Genomic DNA, 22,965 nt, shown 5'->3' with positions numbered 1-22,965 from the left:
TGAGACTTAGCCCTAAGACTTATCCCCAAGGCATAACTCTAAGGCTTAACCCTAAGACTTAACCTTAAGGCTCAACCTTAAGACTTAACATTAAGACTTAACCCTGAGACTTAACCATAAGACTTATCCTCAAGATTGTACTCTAAGACTTAACCCTAAGACTTAAGATGAAGACTTAACCCTAAGACTCAATCTATGAGATGTAAACTTAAGACTTAATTAACCCTAAGGCTCAATCTATGAGATGTAAACTTAAGACTTAACCTTTAGGAATTAACCCTGACACTTAACCTTAAGGCTTAACCCTAAGACTTAAGCTTAAGGTTTAAACTTAAGACTTATCCCTAAGACATAATCCTGAGACTTAACCCTAAGACTTAATCTCAAGTTTAACTTCAAAACTTAACCCTAAGACTGAATCCTAAGACACAACCTTACCACGTAACCCTGAGACTTAACCTTGAGACTTTACCTTGAAATTTAACCCTGGGATTTAACCCTAAGTCTTAATGCTAAGACTTAACTTTAAGATGTACCATTAAGACTTAACCTTAAAGCGTAACCTTAAGATTTACACTCAATACTTAACCCTAAGACTTAACCCTATGACGTAAACTTAAGGTTAAACCTTAAGACAAAACTTGAAGACTTAATTCAAAGACTTATCCCTAAGACTCAACACTGAGACGTAAACCTAAGATTTAAGACTTAACCCTAAGACTTAGCCCCAAGACTTAAGTCTAAGACTTAAACTTATGAATTAAACTTTAGACTTAACCCTAAGACTCAAGCCATAAGACTTCACCTTAAGACTTAACCTGAAGACTTAACCTTAAAATTTAACCCTAAGACTGAACCCTAAAATATAACTTTTAAGACTTAACAATAAGACTGAACATTAAGACACAACCTTACGACTTCTACCCTGAGACCTAACCTTGAGACTTAACACTGAGATTTAACCCTAAGACTTAACTTTAAGATGTAACATTCGGACTTAACCTTAAAACTTAACCCTAAGCCTCAACCTTAAGAAGTAACTTGAAGACTTAACCCTGAGAATGAACTCTAAGACTTCAACTTAATAATTAACGCTCAGATATAACCCTCAGACTTAAACTTAAGAAATAACCCTAAGACTTAACCTTAATATTTAACTTGAAGATGTAACCTTAAGGCTTAACCCTAAACTTAACCCTAAGAGTTAACCTTAAGTGTTGACCTTACAGATTTAACCCTAAGAGTTAACCTTAGGACTGAAACGTTAAGACTTAACCCTAAGACTTATCCCCAAGACGTAACTCTAAAGAGTTAACCCTAAGACTTCAACTTGTGATTTAAACTTTAGACTGAACGCTAAGACTTAAAATTACGATTTAACATTAAGATTTAACCATAAGACTTAACCCTAAGACTTCAGGTTAAGTTTTAACCTTAAGACTCAACCCTGAGACTTAGTCGTGAATTTATCCATAAGACTTATCCCTAAAACTGAAAACTGAGACCTAAACCTAAGATTTAACCTGAAGACTTAACCCTAAAACGTAGCCCTACGACTTATCCTTGAGCTTTAACCTTGATACTTAATCCTGAGACTTAGCCCTAAGACTTATCCCCAAGGCATAACTCTAAGGCTTAACCTTAAGGCTCAACCTTAAGACTTAACATTAAGACTTAACCCTGAGACTTAACCATAAGACTTATCCTCAAGATTGTACTCTAAGACTTAACCCTAAGACTTAAGATGAAGACTTAACCCTAAGACTCAATCTATGAGATGTAAACTTAAGACTTAATTAACCCTAAGACTCAATCTATGAGATGTAAACTTAAGACTTAACCTTTAGGAATTAACCCTGACACTTAACCTTAAGGCTTAACCCGAAGACTTAAGCTTAAGGTTTAAACTTAAGACTTATCCCTAAGACATAATCCTGAGACTTAACCCTAAGACTTAATCTCAAGTTTAACTTCAAATCTTAACCCTAAGACTGAATCCTAAGACACAACCTTACCACGTAACCCTGAGACTTAACCTTGAGACTTTACCTTGAAATTTAACCCTAAGTCTTAATGCTAAGACTTAACTTTAAGATGTACCATTAAGACTTAACCTTAAAGCGTAACCTTAAGATTTACACTCAATACTTAACCCTAAGACTTAACCCTATGACGTAAACTTAAGGTTAAACCTTAAGACAAAACTTGAAGACTTAATTCAAAGACTTATCCCTAAGACTCAACACTGAGACTTAAACCTAAGATTTAAGACTTAACCCTAAGACTTAGCCCCAAGACTTAAGTCTAAGACTTAAACTTATGAATTAAACTTTAGACTTAACCCTAAGACTCAAGCCATAAGACTTCACCTTAAGACTTAACCCGAAGACTTAACCTTAAAATTTAACCCTAAGACTGAACCCTAAAATATAACTTTTAAGACTTAACAATAAGACTGAACATTAAGACACAACCTTACGACTTCTACCCTGAGACCTAACCTTGAGACTTAACACTGAGATTTAACCCTAAGACTTAACTTTAAGATGTAACATTCGGACTTAACCTTAAAACTTAACCCTAAGCCTCAACCTTAAGAAGTAACTGGAAGACTTAACCCTGAGAATGAACTCTAAGACTTCAACTTAATAATTAACGCTCAGATATAACCCTCAGACTTAAACTTAAGAAATAACCCTAAGACTTAACCTTAATATTTAACTTGAAGATGTAACCTTAAGGCTTAACCCTAAACTTAACCCTAAGAGTTAACCTTAAGTGTTGACCTTACAGATTTAACCCTAAGAGTTAACCTTAGGACTGAAACGTTAAGACTTAACCCTAAGACTTATCCCCAAGACGTAACTCTAAAGAGTTAACCCTAAGACTTCAACTTGTGATTTAAACTTTAGACTGAACGCTAAGACTTAAAATTACGATTTAACATTAAGATTTAACCATAAGACTTAACCCTAAGACTTCAGGTTAAGTTTTAACCTTAAGACTCAACCCTGAGACTTAGTCGTGAAATTTATCCATAAGACTTATCCCTAAAACTGAAAACTGAGACCTAAACCTAAGATTTAACCTGAAGACTTAACCCTAAAACGTAGCCCTGAGACTTATCCTTGAGCTTTAACCTTGATACTTAATCCTGAGACTTAGCCCTAAGACTTATCCCCAAGGCATAACTCTAAGGCTTAACCCTAAGACTTAACCTTAAGGCTCAACCTTAAGACTTAACATTAAGACTTAACCCTGAGACTTAACCATAAGACTTATCCTCAAGATTGTACTCTAAGACTTAACCCTAAGACTTAAGATGAAGACTTAACCCTAAGACTCAATCTATGAGATGTAAACTTAAGACTTAATTAACCCTAAGGCTCAATCTATGAGATGTAAACTTAAGACTTAACCTTTAGGAATTAACCCTGACACTTAACCTTAAGGCTTAACCCTAAGACTTAAGCTTAAGGTTTAAACTTAAGACTTATCCCTAAGACATAATCCTGAGACTTAACCCTAAGACTTAATCTCAAGTTTAACTTCAAAACTTAACCCTAAGACTGAATCCTAAGACACAACCTTACCACGTAACCCTGAGACTTAACCTTGAGACTTTACCTTGAAATTTTACCCTGGGATTTAACCCTACGTCTTAATGCTAAGACTTAACTTTAAGATGTACCATTAAGATTAACCTTAAAGCGTAACCTTAAGATTTACACTCAATACTTAACCCTAAGACTTAACCCTATGACGTAAACTTAAGGTTAAACCTTAAGACAAAACTTGAAGACTTAATTCAAAGACTTATCCCTAAGACTCAACACTGAGACTTAAACCTAAGATTTAAGACTTAACCCTAAGACTTAGCCCCAAGACTTAAGTCTAAGACTTAAACTTATGAATTAAACTTTAGACTTAACCCTAAGACTCAAGCCATAAGACTTCACCTTAAGACTTAACCTGAAGACTTAACCTTAAAATTTAACCCTAAGACTGAACCCTAAAATATAACTTTTAAGACTTAACAATAAGACTGAACATTAAGACACAACCTTACGACTTCTACCCTGAGACCTAACCTTGAGACTTAACACTGAGATTTAACCCTAAGACTTAACTTTAAGATGTAACATTCGGACTTAACCTTAAAACTTAACCCTAAGCCTCAACCTTAAGAAGTAACTTGAAGACTTAACCCTGAGAATGAACTCTAAGACTTCAACTTAATAATTAACGCTCAGATATAACCCTCAGACTTAAACTTAAGAAATAACCCTAAGACTTAACCTTAATATTTAACTTGAAGATGTAACCTTAAGGCTTAACCCTAAACTTAACCCTAAGAGTTAACCTTAAGTGTTGACCTTACAGATTTAACCCTAAGAGTTAACCTTAGGACTGAAACGTTAAGACTTAACCCTAAGACTTATCCCCAAGACGTAACTCTAAAGAGTTAACCCTAAGACTTCAACTTGTGATTTAAACTTTAGACTGAACGCTAAGACTTAAAATTACGATTTAACATTAAGATTTAACCATAAGACTTAACCCTAAGACTTCAGGTTAAGTTTTAACCTTAAGACTCAACCCTGAGACTTAGTCGTGAATTTATCCATAAGACTTATCCCTAAAACTGAAAACTGAGACCTAAACCTAAGATTTAACCTGAAGACTTAACCCTAAAACGTAGCCCTACGACTTATCCTTGAGCTTTAACCTTGATACTTAATCCTGAGACTTAGCCCTAAGACTTATCCCCAAGGCATAACTCTAAGGCTTAACCTTAAGGCTCAACCTTAAGACTTAACATTAAGACTTAACCCTGAGACTTAACCATAAGACTTATCCTCAAGATTGTACTCTAAGACTTAACCCTAAGACTTAAGATGAAGACTTAACCCTAAGACTCAATCTATGAGATGTAAACTTAAGACTTAATTAACCCTAAGACTCAATCTATGAGATGTAAACTTAAGACTTAACCTTTAGGAATTAACCCTGACACTTAACCTTAAGGCTTAACCCGAAGACTTAAGCTTAAGGTTTAAACTTAAGACTTATCCCTAAGACATAATCCTGAGACTTAACCCTAAGACTTAATCTCAAGTTTAACTTCAAATCTTAACCCTAAGACTGAATCCTAAGACACAACCTTACCACGTAACCCTGAGACTTAACCTTGAGACTTTACCTTGAAATTTAACCCTAAGTCTTAATGCTAAGACTTAACTTTAAGATGTACCATTAAGACTTAACCTTAAAGCGTAACCTTAAGATTTACACTCAATACTTAACCCTAAGACTTAACCCTATGACGTAAACTTAAGGTTAAACCTTAAGACAAAACTTGAAGACTTAATTCAAAGACTTATCCCTAAGACTCAACACTGAGACTTAAACCTAAGATTTAAGACTTAACCCTAAGACTTAGCCCCAAGACTTAAGTCTAAGACTTAAACTTATGAATTAAACTTTAGACTTAACCCTAAGACTCAAGCCATAAGACTTCACCTTAAGACTTAACCCGAAGACTTAACCTTAAAATTTAACCCTAAGACTGAACCCTAAAATATAACTTTTAAGACTTAACAATAAGACTGAACATTAAGACACAACCTTACGACTTCTACCCTGAGACCTAACCTTGAGACTTAACACTGAGATTTAACCCTAAGACTTAACTTTAAGATGTAACATTCGGACTTAACCTTAAAACTTAACCCTAAGCCTCAACCTTAAGAAGTAACTGGAAGACTTAACCCTGAGAATGAACTCTAAGACTTCAACTTAATAATTAACGCTCAGATATAACCCTCAGACTTAAACTTAAGAAATAACCCTAAGACTTAACCTTAATATTTAACTTGAAGATGTAACCTTAAGGCTTAACCCTAAACTTAACCCTAAGAGTTAACCTTAAGTGTTGACCTTACAGATTTAACCCTAAGAGTTAACCTTAGGACTGAAACGTTAAGACTTAACCCTAAGACTTATCCCCAAGACGTAACTCTAAAGAGTTAACCCTAAGACTTCAACTTGTGATTTAAACTTTAGACTGAACGCTAAGACTTAAAATTACGATTTAACATTAAGATTTAACCATAAGACTTAACCCTAAGACTTCAGGTTAAGTTTTAACCTTAAGACTCAACCCTGAGACTTAGTCGTGAAATTTATCCATAAGACTTATCCCTAAAACTGAAAACTGAGACCTAAACCTAAGATTTAACCTGAAGACTTAACCCTAAAACGTAGCCCTGAGACTTATCCTTGAGCTTTAACCTTGATACTTAATCCTGAGACTTAGCCCTAAGACTTATCCCCAAGGCATAACTCTAAGGCTTAACCCTAAGACTTAACCTTAAGGCTCAACCTTAAGACTTAACATTAAGACTTAACCCTGAGACTTAACCATAAGACTTATCCTCAAGATTGTACTCTAAGACTTAACCCTAAGACTTAAGATGAAGACTTAACCCTAAGACTCAATCTATGAGATGTAAACTTAAGACTTAATTAACCCTAAGGCTCAATCTATGAGATGTAAACTTAAGACTTAACCTTTAGGAATTAACCCTGACACTTAACCTTAAGGCTTAACCCTAAGACTTAAGCTTAAGGTTTAAACTTAAGACTTATCCCTAAGACATAATCCTGAGACTTAACCCTAAGACTTAATCTCAAGTTTAACTTCAAAACTTAACCCTAAGACTGAATCCTAAGACACAACCTTACCACGTAACCCTGAGACTTAACCTTGAGACTTTACCTTGAAATTTTACCCTGGGATTTAACCCTACGTCTTAATGCTAAGACTTAACTTTAAGATGTACCATTAAGATTAACCTTAAAGCGTAACCTTAAGATTTACACTCAATACTTAACCCTAAGACTTAACCCTATGACGTAAACTTAAGGTTAAACCTTAAGACAAAACTTGAAGACTTAATTCAAAGACTTATCCCTAAGACTCAACACTGAGACTTAAACCTAAGATTTAAGACTTAACCCTAAGACTTAGCCCCAAGACTTAAGTCTAAGACTTAAACTTATGAATTAAACTTTAGACTTAACCCTAAGACTCAAGCCATAAGACTTCACCTTAAGACTTAACCCGAAGACTTAACCTTAAAATTTAACCCTAAGACTGAACCCTAAAATATAACTTTTAAGACTTAACAATAAGACTGAACATTAAGACACAACCTTACGACTTCTACCCTGAGACCTAACCTTGAGACTTAACACTGAGATTTAACCCTAAGACTTAACTTTAAGATGTAACATTCGGACTTAACCTTAAAACTTAACCCTAAGCCTCAACCTTAAGAAGTAACTGGAAGACTTAACCCTGAGAATGAACTCTAAGACTTCAACTTAATAATTAACGCTCAGATATAACCCTCAGACTTAAACTTAAGAAATAACCCTAAGACTTAACCTTAATATTTAACTTGAAGATGTAACCTTAAGGCTTAACCCTAAACTTAACCCTAAGAGTTAACCTTAAGTGTTGACCTTACAGATTTAACCCTAAGAGTTAACCTTAGGACTGAAACGTTAAGACTTAACCCTAAGACTTATCCCCAAGACGTAACTCTAAAGAGTTAACCCTAAGACTTCAACTTGTGATTTAAACTTTAGACTGAACGCTAAGACTTAAAATTACGATTTAACATTAAGATTTAACCATAAGACTTAACCCTAAGACTTCAGGTTAAGTTTTAACCTTAAGACTCAACCCTGAGACTTAGTCGTGAAATTTATCCATAAGACTTATCCCTAAAACTGAAAACTGAGACCTAAACCTAAGATTTAACCTGAAGACTTAACCCTAAAACGTAGCCCTGAGACTTATCCTTGAGCTTTAACCTTGATACTTAATCCTGAGACTTAGCCCTAAGACTTATCCCCAAGGCATAACTCTAAGGCTTAACCCTAAGACTTAACCTTAAGGCTCAACCTTAAGACTTAACATTAAGACTTAACCCTGAGACTTAACCATAAGACTTATCCTCAAGATTGTACTCTAAGACTTAACCCTAAGACTTAAGATGAAGACTTAACCCTAAGACTCAATCTATGAGATGTAAACTTAAGATTTAATTAACCCTAAGGCTCAATCTATGAGATGTAAACTTAAGACTTAACCTTTAGGAATTAACCCTGACACTTAACCTTAAGGCTTAACCCTAAGACTTAAGCTTAAGGTTTAAACTTAAGACTTATCCCTAAGACATAAGCCTGAGACTTAACCCTAAGACTTAATCTCAAGTTTAACTTCAAAACTTAACCCTAAGACTGAATCCTAAGACACAACCTTACCACGTAACCCTGAGACTTAACCTTGAGACTTTACCTTGAAATTTAACCCTAAGTCTTAATGCTAAGACTTAACTTTAAGATGTACCATTAAGACTTAACCTTAAAGCGTAACCTTAAGATTTACACTCAATACTTAACCCTAAGACTTAACCCTATGACGTAAACTTAAGGTTAAACCTTAAGACAAAACTTGAAGACTTAATTCAAAGACTTATCCCTAAGACTCAACACTGAGACTTAAACCTAAGATTTAAGACTTAACCCTAAGACTTAGCCCCAAGACTTAAGTCTAAGACTTAAACTTATGAATTAAACTTTAGACTTAACCCTAAGACTCAAGCCATAAGACTTCACCTTAAGACTTAACCCGAAGACTTAACCTTAAAATTTAACCCTAAGACTGAACCCTAAAATATAACTTTTAAGACTTAACAATAAGACTGAACATTAAGACACAACCTTACGACTTCTACCCTGAGACCTAACCTTGAGACTTAACACTGAGATTTAACCCTAAGACTTAACTTTAAGATGTAACATTCGGACTTAACCTTAAAACTTAACCCTAAGCCTCAACCTTAAGAAGTAACTGGAAGACTTAACCCTGAGAATGAACTCTAAGACTTCAACTTAATAATTAACGCTCAGATATAACCCTCAGACTTAAACTTAAGAAATAACCCTAAGACTTAACCTTAATATTTAACTTGAAGATGTAACCTTAAGGCTTAACCCTAAACTTAACCCTAAGAGTTAACCTTAAGTGTTGACCTTACAGATTTAACCCTAAGAGTTAACCTTAGGACTGAAACGTTAAGACTTAACCCTAAGACTTATCCCCAAGACGTAACTCTAAAGAGTTAACCCTAAGACTTCAACTTGTGATTTAAACTTTAGACTGAACGCTAAGACTTAAAATTACGATTTAACATTAAGATTTAACCATAAGACTTAACCCTAAGACTTCAGGTTAAGTTTTAACCTTAAGACTCAACCCTGAGACTTAGTCGTGAAATTTATCCATAAGACTTATCCCTAAAACTGAAAACTGAGACCTAAACCTAAGATTTAACCTGAAGACTTAACCCTAAAACGTAGCCCTGAGACTTATCCTTGAGCTTTAACCTTGATACTTAATCCTGAGACTTAGCCCTAAGACTTAGCCCCAAGGCATAACTCTAAGGCTTAACCCTAAGACTTAACCTTAAGGCTCAACCTTAAGACTTAACATTAAGACTTAACCCTGAGACTTAACCATAAGACTTATCCTCAAGATTGTACTCTAAGACTTAACCCTAAGACTTAAGATGAAGACTTAACCCTAAGACTCAATCTATGAGATGTAAACTTAAGACTTAATTAACCCTAAGGCTCAATCTATGAGATGTAAACTTAAGACTTAACCTTTAGGAATTAACCCTGACACTTAACCTTAAGGCTTAACCCTAAGACTTAAGCTTAAGGTTTAAACTTAAGACTTATCCCTAAGACATAATCCTGAGACTTAACCCTAAGACTTAATCTCAAGTTTAACTTCAAAACTTAACCCTAAGACTGAATCCTAAGACACAACCTTACCACGTAACCCTGAGACTTAACCTTGAGACTTTACCTTGAAATTTTACCCTGGGATTTAACCCTACGTCTTAATGCTAAGACTTAACTTTAAGATGTACCATTAAGATTAACCTTAAAGCGTAACCTTAAGATTTACACTCAATACTTAACCCTAAGACTTAACCCTATGACGTAAACTTAAGGTTAAACCTTAAGACAAAACTTGAAGACTTAATTCAAAGACTTATCCCTAAGACTCAACACTGAGACTTAAACCTAAGATTTAAGACTTAACCCTAAGACTTAGCCCCAAGACTTAAGTCTAAGACTTAAACTTATGAATTAAACTTTAGACTTAACCCTAAGACTCAAGCCATAAGACTTCACCTTAAGACTTAACCCGAAGACTTAACCTTAAAATTTAACCCTAAGACTGAACCCTAAAATATAACTTTTAAGACTTAACAATAAGACTGAACATTAAGACACAACCTTACGACTTCTACCCTGAGACCTAACCTTGAGACTTAACACTGAGATTTAACCCTAAGACTTAACTTTAAGATGTAACATTCGGACTTAACCTTAAAACTTAACCCTAAGCCTCAACCTTAAGAAGTAACTTGAAGACTTAACCCTGAGAATGAACTCTAAGACTTCAACTTAATAATTAACGCTCAGATATAACCCTCAGACTTAAACTTAAGAAATAACCCTAAGACTTAACCTTAATATTTAACTTGAAGATGTAACCTTAAGGCTTAACCCTAAACTTAACCCTAAGAGTTAACCTTAAGTGTTGACCTTACAGATTTAACCCTAAGAGTTAACCTTAGGACTGAAACGTTAAGACTTAACCCTAAGACTTATCCCCAAGACGTAACTCTAAAGAGTTAACCCTAAGACTTCAACTTGTGATTTAAACTTTAGACTGAACGCTAAGACTTAAAATTACGATTTAACATTAAGATTTAACCATAAGACTTAACCCTAAGACTTCAGGTTAAGTTTTAACCTTAAGACTCAACCCTGAGACTTAGTCGTGAAATTTATCCATAAGACTTATCCCTAAAACTGAAAACTGAGACCTAAACCTAAGATTTAACCTGAAGACTTAACCCTAAAACGTAGCCCTACGACTTATCCTTGAGCTTTAACCTTGATACTTAATCCTGAGACTTAGCCCTAAGACTTATCCCCAAGGCATAACTCTAAGGCTTAACCCTAAGACTTAACCTTAAGGCTCAACCTTAAGACTTAACATTAAGACTTAACCCTGAGACTTAACCATAAGACTTATCCTCAAGATTGTACTCTAAGACTTAACCCTAAGACTTAAGATGAAGACTTAACCCTAAGACTCAATCTATGAGATGTAAACTTAAGACTTAATTAACCCTAAGGCTCAATCTATGAGATGTAAACTTAAGACTTAACCTTTAGGAATTAACCCTGACACTTAACCTTAAGGCTTAACCCGAAGACTTAAGCTTAAGGTTTAAACTTAAGACTTATCCCTAAGACATAATCCTGAGACTTAACCCTAAGACTTAACCTCAAGTTTAACTTCAAATCTTAACCCTAAGACTGAATCCTAAGACACAACTTGACCACGTAACCCTGAGACTTAACCTTGAGACTTTACCTTGAAATTTAACCCTGGGATTTAACCCTAAGTCTTAATGCTAAGACTTAACTTTAAGATGTACCATTAAGACTTAACCTTAAAGCGTAACCTTAAGATTTACACTCAATACTTAACCCTAAGACTTAACCCTATGACTTAAACTTAAGGTTAAACCTTAAGACAAAACTTGAAGACTTAATTCAAAGACTTATCCCTAAGACTCAACACTGAGACTTAAACCTAAGATTTAAGACTTAACCCTAAGACTTAGCCCCAAGACTTAAGTCTAAGACTTCAAGTTATGAATTAAACTTTAGACTTAACCCTAAGACTCAAGCCATAAGACTTCACCTTAAGACTTAACCCGAAGACTTAACCTTAAAATTTAACCCTAAGACTGAACCCTAAAATATAACTTTTAAGACTTAACAATAAGACTGAACATTAAGACACAACCTTACGACTTCTACCCTGAGACCTAACCTTGAGACTTAACACTGAGATTTAACCCTAAGACTTAACTTTAAGATGTAACATTCGGACTTAACCTTAAAACTTAACCCTAAGCCTCAACCTTAAGAAGTAACTTGAAGACTTAACCCTGAGAATGAACTCTAAGACTTCAACTTAATAATTAACGCTCAGATATAACCCTCAGACTTAAACTTAAGAAATAACCCTAAGACTTAACCTTAATATTTAACTTGAAGATGTAACCTTAAGGCTTAACCCTAAACTTAACCCTAAGAGTTAACCTTAAGTGTTGACCTTACAGATTTAACCCTAAGAGTTAACCTTAGGACTGAAACGTTAAGACTTAACCCTAAGACTTATCCCCAAGACGTAACTCTAAAGAGTTAACCCTAAGACTTCAACTTGTGATTTAAACTTTAGACTGAACGCTAAGACTTAAAATTACGATTTAACATTAAGATTTAACCATAAGACTTAACCCTAAGACTTCAGGTTAAGTTTTAACCTTAAGACTCAACCCTGAGACTTAGTCGTGAAATTTATCCATAAGACTTATCCCTAAAACTGAAAACTGAGACCTAAACCTAAGATTTAACCTGAAGACTTAACCCTAAAACGTAGCCCTACGACTTATCCTTGAGCTTTAACCTTGATACTTAATCCTGAGACTTAGCCCTAAGACTTATCCCCAAGGCATAACTCTAAGGCTTAACCCTAAGACTTAACCTTAAGGCTCAACCTTAAGACTTAACATTAAGACTTAACCCTGAGACTTAACCATAAGACTTATCCTCAAGATTGTACTCTAAGACTTAACCCTAAGACTTAAGATGAAGACTTAACCCTAAGACTCAATCTATGAGATGTAAACTTAAGACTTAATTAACCCTAAGGCTCAATCTATGAGATGTAAACTTAAGACTTAACCTTTAGGAATTAACCCTGACACTTAACCTTAAGGCTTAACCCGAAGACTTAAGCTTAAGGTTTAAACTTAAGACTTATCCCTAAGACATAATCCTGAGACTTAACCCTAAGACTTAACCTCAAGTTTAACTTCAAATCTTAACCCTAAGACTGAATCCTAAGACACAACTTGACCACGTAACCCTGAGACTTAACCTTGAGACTTTACCTTGAAATTTAACCCTGGGATTTAACCCTAAGTCTTAATGCTAAGACTTAACTTTAAGATGTACCATTAAGACTTAACCTTAAAGCGTAACCTTAAGATTTACACTCAATACTTAACCCTATGACTTAAACTTAAGGTTAAACCTTAAGACAAAACTTGAAGACTTAATTCAAAGACTTATCCCTAAGACTCAACACTGAGACTTAAACCTAAGATTTAAGACTTAACCCTAAGACTTAGCCCCAAGACTTAAGTCTAAGACTTCAACTTATGAATTAAACTTTAGACTTAACCCTAAGACTCAAGCCATAAGACTTCACCTTAAGACTTAACCCGAAGACTTAACCTTAAAATTTAACCCTAAGACTGAACCCTAAAATATAACTTTTAAGACTTAACAATAAGACTGAACATTAAGACACAACCTTACGACTTCTACCCTGAGACCTAACCTTGAGACTTGACACTGAGATTTAACCCTAAGACTTAACTTTAAGATGTAACATTCGGACTTAACCTTCAAACTTAACCCTAAGCCTCAACCTTAAGAAGTAACTTGAAGACTTAACCCTGAGAATGAACTCTAAGACTTCAACTTAATAATTAACGCTCAGATATAACCCTCAGACTTAAACTTAGGAAATAGCCCTAAGACTTAACCTTCATATTTAACTTGAAGATGTAACCTTAAGGCTTAACCCTAAACTTAACCCTAAGAGTTAACCTTAAGTGTTGACCTTACAGATTTAACCCTAAGAGTTAACCTTAGGACTGAAACGTTAAGACTTAACCCTAAGACTTATCCCCAAGACTTAACTCTAAAGAGTTAACCCTAAGACTTCAACTTGTGATTTAAACTTTAGACTGAACGCTAAGACTTAAAATTACGATTTAACATTAAGATTTAACCATAAGACTTAAACCTAAGACTTCAGGTTAAGTTTTAACCTTAAGACTCAACCCTGAGACTTAGTCGTGAAATTTATCCATAAGACTTATCCCTAAAACTGAAAACTGAGACTTAAACCTAAGATTTAACCTGAAGACTTAACCCTAAAACGTAGCCCTGAGACTTATCCTTGAGCTTTAACCTTGATACTTAATCCTGAGACTTAGCCCTAAGACTTATCCCCAAGACATAACTCTAAGGCTTAACCCTAAGACTTAACCTTAAGGCTCAACCTTAAGACTTAACATTAAGACTTAACCCTGAGACTTAACCATAAGACTTATCCTCAAGATTGTACTCTAAGACTTAACCCTAAGACTTAAGATGAAGACTTAACCCTAAGACTCAATCTATGAGATGTAAACTTAAGACTTAATTAACCCTAAGACTCAATCTATGAGATGCAAACTTAAGACTTAACCTTTAGGAATTAACCCTGACACTTAACCTTAAGGCTTAACCCGAAGACTTAAGCTTAAGGTTTAAACTTAAGACTTATCCCTAAGACATAATCCTGAGACTTAACCCTAAGACTTAACCTCAAGTTTAACTTCAAAACTTAACCCTAAGACTGAATCCTAAGACACAACTTGACCACGTAACCCTGAGACTTAACCTTGAGACTTTACCTTGAAATTTAACCCTGGGATTTAACCCTAAGTCTTAATGCTAAGACTTAACTTTAAGATGTACCATTAAGACTTAACCTTAAAGCGTAACCTTAAGATTTACACTCAATACTTAACCCTAAGACTTAACCCTATGACTTAAACTTAAGGTTAAACCTTAAGACAAAACTTGAAGACTTAATTCAAAGACTTATCCCTAAGACTCAACACTGAGACTTAAACCTAAGATTTAAGACTTAACCCTAAGACTTAGCCCCAAGACTTAAGTCTAAGACTTAAACTTATGAATTAAACTTTAGACTTAACCCTAAGACTCAAGCCATAAGACTTCACCTTAAGACTTAACCCGAAGACTTAACCTTAAAATTTAACCCTAAGACTGAACCCTAAAATATAACTTTTAAGACTTAACAATAAGACTGAACATTAAGACACAACCTTACGACTTCTACCCTGAGACCTAACCTTGAGACTTGACACTGAGATTTAACCCTAAGACTTAACTTTAAGATGTAACATTCGGACTTAACCTTCAAACTTAACCCTAAGCCTCAACCTTAAGAAGTAACTTGAAGACTTAACCCTGAGAATGAACTCTAAGACTTCAACTTAATAATTAACGCTCAGATATAACCCTCAGACTTAAACTTAAGAAATAGCCCTAAGACTTAACCTTCATATTTAACTTGAAGATGTAACCTTAAGGCTTAACCCTAAACTTAACCCTAAGAGTTCACCTTAAGTGTTGACCTTACAGATTTAACCCTAAGAGTTAACCTTAGGACTGAAACGTTAAGACTTAACCCTAAGACTTATCCCCAAGACTTAACTCTAAAGAGTTAACCCTAAGACTTCAACTTGTGATTTAAACTTTAGACTGAACGCTAAGACTTAAAATTACGATTTAACATTAAGATTTAACCATAAGACTTAACCCTAAGACTTCAGGTTAAGTTTTAACCTTAAGACTCAACCCTGAGACTTAGTCGTGAAATTTATCCATAAGACTTATCCCTAAAACTGAAAACTGAGACTTAAACCTAAGATTTAACCTGAAGACTTAACCCTAAAACGTAGCCCTGAGACTTATCCTTGAGCTTTAACCTTGATACTTAATCCTGAGACTTAGCCCTAAGACTTATCCCCAAGACATAACTCTAAGGCTTAACCCTAAGACTTAACCTTAAGGCTCAACCTTAAGACTTAACATTAAGACTTAACCCTGAGACTTAACCATAAGACTTATCCTCAAGATTGTACTCTAAGACTTAACCCTAAGACTTAAGATGAAGACTTAACCCTAAGACTCAATCTATGAGATGTAAACTTAAGACTTAATTAACCCTAAGACTCAATCTATGAGATGCAAACTTAAGACTTAACCTTTAGGAATTAACCCTGACACTTAACCTTAAGGCTTAACCCTAAGACTTAAGCTTAAGGTTTAAACTTAAGACTTATCCCTAAGACATAATCCTGAGACTTAACCCTAAGACTTAACCTCAAGTTTAACTTCAAAACTTAACCCTAAGACTGAATCCTAAGACACAACTTGACCACGTAACCCTGAGACTTAACCTTGAGACTTTACCTTGAAATTTAACCCTGGGATTTAACCCTAAGTCTTAATGCTAAGACTTAACTTTAAGATGTACCATTAAGACTTAACCTTAAAGCGTAACCTTAAGATTTACACTCAATACTTAACCCTAAGACTTAACCCTATGACTTAAACTTAAGGTTAAACCTTAAGACAAAACTTGAAGACTTAATTCAAAGACTTATCCCTAAGACTCAACACTGAGACTTAAACCTAAGATTTAAGACTTAACCCTAAGACTTAGCCCCAAGACTTAAGTCTAAGACTTAAACTTATGAATTAAACTTTAGACTTAACCCTAAGACTCAAGCCATAAGACTTCACCTTAAGACTTAACCCGAAGACTTAACCTTAAAATTTAACCCTAAGACTGAACCCTAAAATATAACTTTTAAGACTTAACAATAAGACTGAACATTAAGACACAACCTTACGACTTCTACCCTGAGACCTAACCTTGAGACTTGACACTGAGATTTAACCCTAAGACTTAACTTTAAGATGTAACATTCGGACTTAACCTTCAAACTTAACCCTAAGCCTCAACCTTAAGAAGTAACTTGAAGACTTAACCCTGAGAATGAACTCTAAGACTTCAACTTAATAATTAACGCTCAGATATAACCCTCAGACTTAAACTTAAGAAATAGCCCTAAGACTTAACCTTCATATTTAACTTGAAGATGTAACCTTAAGGCTTAACCCTAAACTTAACCCTAAGAGTTCACCTTAAGTGTTGACCTTACAGATTTAACCCTAAGAGTTAACCTTAGGACTGAAACGTTAAGACTTAACCCTAAGACTTATCCCCAAGATGTAACTCTAAAGAGTTAACCCTAAGACTTCAACTTGTGATTTAAACTTTAGACTGAACGCTAAGACTTAAAATTACGATTTAACATTAAGATTTAACCATAAGACTTAACCCTAAGACTTCAGGTTAAGTTTTAACCTTAAGACTCAACCCTGAGACTTAGTCGTGAAATTTATCCATAAGACTTATCCCTAAAACTGAAAACTGAGACTTAAACCTAAGATTTAACCTGAAGACTTAACCCTAAAACGTAGCCCTGAGACTTATCCTTGAGCTTTAACCTTGATACTTACTCCTGAGACTTAGCCCTAAGACTTATCCCCAAGGCATAACTCTAAGGCTTAACCCTAAGACTTAACCTTAAGGCTCAACCTTAAGACTTAACATTAAGACTTAACCCTGAGACTTAACCATAAGACTTATCCTCAAGATTGTACTCTAAGACTTAACCCTAAGACTTAAGATGAAGACTTAACCCTAAGACTCAATCTATGAGATGTAAACTTAAGACTTAATTAACCCTAAGACTCAATCTATGAGATGTAAACTTAAGACTTAACCTTTAGGAATTAACCCTGACACTTAACCTTAAGGCTTAACCCGAAGACTTAAGCTTAAGGTTTAAACTTAAGACTTATCCCTAAGACATAATCCTGAGACTTAACCCTAAGACTTAACCTCAAGTTTAACTTCAAATCTTAACCCTAAGACTGAATCCTAAGACACAACTTGACCACGTAACCCTGAGACTTAACCTTGAGACTTTACCTTGAAATTTAACCCTGGGATTTAACCCTAAGTCTTAATGCTAAGACTTAACTTTAAGATGTACCATTAAGACTTAACCTTAAAGCGTAACCTTAAGATTTACACTCAATACTTAACCCTATGACTTAAACTTAAGGTTAAACCTTAAGACAAAACTTGAAGACTTAATTCAAAGACTTATCCCTAAGACTCAACACTGAGACTTAAACCTAAGATTTAAGACTTAACCCTAAGACTTAGCCCCAAGACTTAAGTCTAAGACTTCAACTTATGAATTAAACTTTAGACTTAACCCTAAGACTCAAGCCATAAGTGTAAGATTTACACTCAATACTTAACCCTAAGACTTAACCCTATGACTTAAACTTAAGGTTAAACCTTAAGACAAAACTTGAAGACTTAATTCAAAGACTTATCCCTAAGACTCAACACTGAGACTTAAACCTAAGATTTAAGACTTAACCCTAAGACTTAGCCCCAAGACTTAAGTCTAAGACTTCAACTTATGAATTAAACTTTAGACTTAACCCTAAGACTCAAGCCATAAGACTTCACCTTAAGACTTAACCCGAAGACTTAACCTTAAAATTTAACCCTAAGACTGAACCCTAAAATATAACTTTTAAGACTTAACAATAAGACTGAACATTAAGACACAACCTTACGACTTCTAACCTGAGACCTAACCTTGAGACCTGACACTGAGATTTAACCCTAAGACTTAACTTTAAGATGTAACATTCGGACTTAACCTTCAAACTTAACCCTAAGCCTCAACCTTAAGAAGTAACTTGAAGACTTAACCCTGAGAATGAACTCTAAGACTTCAACTTAATAATTAACGCTCAGATATAACCCTCAGACTTAAACTTAAGAAATAGCCCTAAGACTTAACCTTCATATTTAACTTGAAGATGTAACCTTAAGGCTTAACCCTAAACTTAACCCTAAGAGTTAACCTTAAGTGTTGACCTTACAGATTTAACCCTAAGAGTTAACCTTAGGACTGAAACGTTAAGACTTAACCCTAAGACTTATCCCCAAGACTTAACTCTAAAGAGTTAACCCTAAGACTTCAACTTGTGATTTAAACTTTAGACTGAACGCTAAGACTTAAAATTACGATTTAACATTAAGATTTAACCATAAGACTTAACCCTAAGACTTCAGGTTAAGTTTTAACCTTAAGACTCAACCCTGAGACTTAGTCGTGAAATTTATCCATAAGACTTATCCCTAAAACTGAAAACTGAGACTTAAACCTAAGATTTAACCTGAAGACTTAACCCTAAAACGTAGCCCTGAGACTTATCCTTGAGCTTTAACCTTGATACTTACTCCTGAGACTTAGCCCTAAGACTTATCCCCAAGACATAACTCTAAGGCTTAACCCTAAGACTTAACCTTAAGGCTCAACCTTAAGACTTAACATTAAGACTTAACCCTGAGACTTAACCATAAGACTTATCCTCAAGATTGTACTCTAAGACTTAACCCTAAGACTTAAGATGAAGACTTAACCCTAAGACTCAATCTATGAGATGTAAACTTAAGACTTAATTAACCCTAAGACTCAATCTATGAGATGCAAACTTAAGACTTAACCTTTAGGAATTAACCCTGACACTTAACCTTAAGGCTTAACCCGAAGACTTAAGCTTAAGGTTTAAACTTAAGACTTATCCCTAAGACATAATCCTGAGACTTAACCCTAAGACTTAACCTCAAGTTTAACTTCAAATCTTAACCCTAAGACTGAATCCTAAGACACAACTTGACCACGTAACCCTGAGACTTAACCTTGAGACTTTACCTTGAAATTTAACCCTGGGATTTAACCCTAAGTCTTAATGCTAAGACTTAACTTTAAGATGTACCATTAAGACTTAACCTTAAAGCGTAACCTTAAGATTTACACTCAATACTTAACCCTATGACTTAAACTTAAGGTTAAACCTTAAGACAAAACTTGAAGACTTAATTCAAAGACTTATCCCTAAGACTCAACACTGAGACTTAAACCTAAGATTTAAGACTTAACCCTAAGACTTAGCCCCAAGACTTAAGTCTAAGACTTCAACTTATGAATTAAACTTTAGACTTAACCCTAAGACTCAAGCCATAAGACTTCACCTTAAGACTTAACCCGAAGACTTAACCTTAAAATTTAACCCTAAGACTGAACCCTAAAATATAACTTTTAAGACTTAACAATAAGACTGAACATTAAGACACAACCTTACGACTTCTAACCTGAGACCTAACCTTGAGACCTGACACTGAGATTTAACCCTAAGACTTAACTTTAAGATGTAACATTCGGACTTAACCTTCAAACTTAACCCTAAGCCTCAACCTTAAGAAGTAACTTGAAGACTTAACCCTGAGAATGAACTCTAAGACTTCAACTTAATAATTAACGCTCAGATATAACCCTCAGACTTAAACTTAAGAAATAGCCCTAAGACTTAACCTTCATATTTAACTTGAAGATGTAACCTTAAGGCTTAACCCTAAACTTAACCCTAAGAGTTAACCTTAAGTGTTGACCTTACAGATTTAACCCTAAGAGTTAACCTTAGGACTGAAACGTTAAGACTTAACCCTAAGACTTATCCCCAAGACTTAACTCTAAAGAGTTAACCCTAAGACTTCAACTTGTGATTTAAACTTTAGACTGAACGCTAAGACTTAAAATTACGATTTAACATTAAGATTTAACCATAAGACTTAACCCTAAGACTTCAGGTTAAGTTTTAACCTTAAGACTCAACCCTGAGACTTAGTCGTGAAATTTATCCATAAGACTTATCCCTAAAACTGAAAACTGAGACTTAAACCTAAGATTTAACCTGAAGACTTAACCCTAAAACGTAGCCCTGAGACTTATCCTTGAGCTTTAACCTTGATACTTACTCCTGAGACTTAGCCCTAAGACTTATCCCCAAGACATAACTCTAAGGCTTAACCCTAAGACTTAACCTTAAGGCTCAACCTTAAGACTTAACATTAAGACTTAACCCTGAGACTTAACCATAAGACTTATCCTCAAGATTGTACTCTAAGACTTAACCCTAAGACTTAAGATGAAGACTTAACCCTAAGACTCAATCTATGAGATGTAAACTTAAGACTTAATTAACCCTAAGACTCAATCTATGAGATGCAAACTTAAGACTTAACCTTTAGGAATTAACCCTGACACTTAACCTTAAGGCTTAACCCGAAGACTTAAGCTTAAGGTTTAAACTTAAGACTTATCCCTAAGACATAATCCTGAGACTTAACCCTAAGACTTAACCTCAAGTTTAACTTCAAATCTTAACCCTAAGACTGAATCCTAAGACACAACTTGACCACGTAACCCTGAGACTTAACCTTGAGACTTTACCTTGAAATTTAACCCTGGGATTTAACCCTAAGTCTTAATGCTAAGACTTAACTTTAAGATGTACCATTAAGACTTAACCTTAAAGCGTAACCTTAAGATTTACACTCAATACTTAACCCTATGACTTAAACTTAAGGTTAAACCTTAAGACAAAACTTGAAGACTTAATTCAAAGACTTATCCCTAAGACTCAACACTGAGACTTAAACCTAAGATTTAAGACTTAACCCTAAGACTTAGCCCCAAGACTTAAGTCTAAGACTTCAACTTATGAATTAAACTTTAGACTTAACCCTAAGACTCAAGCCATAAGACTTCACCTTAAGACTTAACCCGAAGACTTAACCTTAAAATTTAACCCTAAGACTGAACCCTAAAATATAACTTTTAAGACTTAACAATAAGACTGAACATTAAGACACAACCTTACGACTTCTAACCTGAGACCTAACCTTGAGACCTGACACTGAGATTTAACCCTAAGACTTAACTTTAAGATGTAACATTCGGACTTAACCTTCAAACTTAACCCTAAGCCTCAACCTTAAGAAGTAACTTGAAGACTTAACCCTGAGAATGAACTCTAAGACTTCAACTTAATAATTAACGCTCAGATATAACCCTCAGACTTAAACTTAAGAAATAGCCCTAAGACTTAACCTTCATATTTAACTTGAAGATGTAACCTTAAGGCTTAACCCTAAACTTAACCCTAAGAGTTAACCTTAAGTGTTGACCTTACAGATTTAACCCTAAGAGTTAACCTTAGGACTGAAACGTTAAGACTTAACCCTAAGACTTATCCCCAAGACTTAACTCTAAAGAGTTAACCCTAAGACTTCAACTTGTGATTTAAACTTTAGACTGAACGCTAAGACTTAAAATTACGATTTAACATTAAGATTTAACCATAAGACTTAACCCTAAGACTTCAGGTTAAGTTTTAACCTTAAGACTCAACCCTGAGACTTAGTCGTGAAATTTATCCATAAGACTTATCCCTAAAACTGAAAACTGAGACTTAAACCTAAGATTTAACCTGAAGACTTAACCCTAAAACGTAGCCCTGAGACTTATCCTTGAGCTTTAACCTTGATACTTAATCCTGAGACTTAGCCCTAAGACTTATCCCCAAGACATAACTCTAAGGCTTAACCCTAAGACTTAACCATGAGACTTAACCATAAGACTTATCCTCAAGATTGTACTCTAAGACTTAACCCTAAGACTTAAGATGAAGACTTAACCCTAAGACTCAATCTATGAGATGTAAACTTAAGACTTAATTAACCCTAAGACTCAATCTATGAGATGTAAACTTAAGACTTAACCTTTAGGAATTAACCCTGACACTTAACCTTAAGGCTTAACCCGAAGACTTAAGCTTAAGGTTTAAACTTAAGACTTATCCCTAAGACATAATCCTGAGACTTAACCCTAAGACTTAACCTCAAGTTTAACTTCAAATCTTAACCCTAAGACTGAATCCTAAGACACAACTTGACCACGTAACCCTGAGACTTAACCTTGAGACTTTACCTTGAAATTTAACCCTGGGATTTAACCCTAAGTCTTAATGCTAAGACTTAACTTTAAGATGTACCATTAAGACTTAACCTTAAAGCGTAACCTTAAGATTTACACTCAATACTTAACCCTATGACTTAAACTTAAGGTTAAACCT

The 22,965-nt window shown here is 34.7% G+C and overlaps 1 long non-coding RNA gene across 1 annotated transcript in view; it reads right to left on the bottom strand.

Moving 5' to 3' along the window:
- The window catches only part of LOC308070785, a 72,111-nt gene extending 49,613 nt beyond the window's left edge, over nt 1-22,498 (bottom strand). Inside the window, exon 1 of the long non-coding RNA XR_013930853.1 lies at nt 22,438-22,498. This is a non-coding gene — a long non-coding RNA (uncharacterized lncRNA). The remainder of the gene's footprint in view (nt 1-22,437) is intronic.
- Nucleotides 22,499-22,965: the final 467 nt, after the last annotated feature.

The sequence above is a fragment of the Falco punctatus genome (assembly GCF_963210335.1).
Source record: "Falco punctatus genome assembly, chromosome: 10".
Lineage (NCBI taxonomy): Eukaryota > Metazoa > Chordata > Aves > Falconiformes > Falconidae > Falco > Falco punctatus.
The sequence above is the reverse complement of the archived record's forward strand: the minus strand, read 5'-3'. Positions and strand labels throughout refer to the sequence as shown.